Source organism: Octopus bimaculoides, chromosome 14 (assembly GCF_001194135.2).
Source record: "Octopus bimaculoides isolate UCB-OBI-ISO-001 chromosome 14, ASM119413v2, whole genome shotgun sequence".
NCBI classification, from domain to species: Eukaryota; Metazoa; Mollusca; class Cephalopoda; order Octopoda; family Octopodidae; genus Octopus; species Octopus bimaculoides.
Genome location: NC_068994.1, coordinates 37,715,841 through 37,718,262, shown reverse-complemented (window position 1 = coordinate 37,718,262; position 2,422 = coordinate 37,715,841). Strand labels below are relative to the sequence as shown.

At 28.3% G+C, this 2,422-nt stretch overlaps 1 protein-coding gene across 2 annotated transcripts in view; it reads left to right on the top strand.

Annotated features, from left to right (window-relative positions):
* The window catches only part of LOC128246972 (protocadherin-18-like), a 142,676-nt gene that overhangs the window by 82,968 nt on the left and 57,286 nt on the right, over positions 1-2,422 (top strand). For both annotated transcript variants that reach the window (XM_014924153.2, XM_014924157.2), the window contains exon 2: positions 186-504. The gene's annotated coding sequence lies outside the window, so the exon portion shown is untranslated. The remainder of the gene's footprint in view (positions 1-185; positions 505-2,422) is intronic.

The following is a 2,422-nucleotide window of genomic DNA, read 5'->3' as shown; positions in this document are numbered from 1 at the left end:
AGAGAGAGAGAGAGAGAGAGAGATACAGATATATATATATATATGTATATGTATATATATATGTCACACACACACGCACATATACATATATACACACACATGCACACACACACATGTACATACACATACTTATATAAACATATATACATACATATTTAAAGATACTTTTTTCTTTCTTTCCTCAGATATCAATAAGCTAGCGAATGGATTTTCATAAATACATACAAATATGTGTTGGCTGTATGTTTATAGAATTGTAAATGAATCTTCCCTTAAGCAGTATTCAAGTACATTAAACTCAGTTGGCAACTGCATTTCTGTTTCCCTTCCTTGGGAACCTTAACAAGCCTGTCATTGGCTGCAGCAGACATTACATACACAAATTCAATACAGACCAAGAAATATAATACAGCTGTCACACAACAGCAGCAGTGAGTGTGAAACTCAATGTACGGATACAGATTTCTTGTAATGACACTCTCATATGGAATTGGTAGTAACGCTGTAAGTATATACTTTTCTATTTTTTTTTTTTTCTCATCCCAAATCTTAAAATTTACCTGTGGTTCTTGTTTTCTAATTTAAGATTACAGAAGAAAATATAAATTGTTTAATACACTTTCATTACAGAAAACAAACTGTGTAAAAAGTAAACAATAAAAGAAAGAAAAATATAAAACTAAAACAAAAGTAATCAAATATATTAAGTATATGCACACATGTATATACACACACATATACATACATACCTATACAAGTATATATATTCATAAAATGAAGATATATCTAAAACTCACTGTCTGGAGGTACTTTTAGTTAATTTTTGTTTAATAAGGATTCAGACAGTTTATGAAATGTTGTTGCTTATTATTATTATTGTTGTTGTTGTAGTTTCCATCATCATCATCATCATTATTATTATTATTATTATTATTATTATTATTATCATTATTATTATCGTTATTATTATCATTATCATTATTATTATCATTTCGTTCCTTTGTTAGTTTTTTTTCTTTTGTATATATTTTCGTTTATATTATTACGTTATATCATTTATTCCCTGTAATAATAATAATAATATCGATACTAGTCATAATAATAACAGTAAGGAAAAAATACTAACAACAATAACAACATATCAGTTACAGGTGTTATGAATAATTAGCCAAAATGAAGATTTAAAACAAAAACAACAAAAAAAAACTCATGAAAATAATTATATTGAAAAAAATAAACAACAAAGAAATAAACAAAATAAACTTATGTAAAGAATTTTGATTAAATATGAATAAACAAACAAGTTAGGTCCTCCGAATATTTTTATTTTTTCACTTTTCGTTAATGAATTTATCAATCTATTCCACATGTTTAACTTTGATGGAATGGTGGGAATGGGTCAGGGTGGGGGGGGATAGTGGTGTATCTTTCTACTGGTGGATATGACGGTGGTGATGGTTGTGTTTGGTGGATGAATCAAGGTGGGTGTATAAATGATAAGTTCACAGGTGGTATGTTTATTTTTTTATTATTATTTTAATTTTTTACTTTTTGGTTTTCCTGTTATTTCCATCAATGATTTAGCTTAACTGTTGTTTGACCATTATTTTCTTGTTGTTAATGGACTTGCTTTGGCTCTTACTACTACTACTACTACTACTACTACTACTACTACTTATTGCTACTCATATTGTTTGTTACAGTTTTATCTGTAGTTATTTTGGTTTGTTTTATCTGCTTTCATTTGTCTGAGGATTTTTTTTGTTTACTTTGTTGTTGTTATTAACTCTGTTATTGTTATGACTGATGCTGGCACTATTTATTATCATCATACAAAGCATGGAAAAGACATGATGTTGCTGTTGGTGGTGCTACTGCTTATTGCTACTACTGTTTAGCCACAGGTATCCCTGACCAAGGGGACATACCTGAGGTTCAAAGGCATCTTCTGACCAACCCAAGTTATTTTGAGATGCAGTGTATATAGGACTATGTTACTGAATATACTTTCTATTTTTCTACTTTGATGAGTGATTTTTTTCTTTTTAATTTTGAGGGAGATTTTCTGATTATTTCTCCCAGACTATGTAAAAGCCACTCTTATTAGCTTCATGATCATTATGATGATGTTGGTAGATAATTTTTCCATTACCTAAAACACACAAACTGATACATACACACGGGGTAAAAGGTGGCTGTCTGTCACCTTCTGAATAAGCCTTTAACGCACTGTTTTCTTCTTACTTATGACATGTTGATTTTATACATACATATGAATATACAGTCACAAAATAGGAATATATAAATGATTATGTGTATGTTTGTGTGTGTGTGTATACATACATACATACATACATACATATATATACATATATATATATATATATAGATATATATATATATATATATATATATATATATA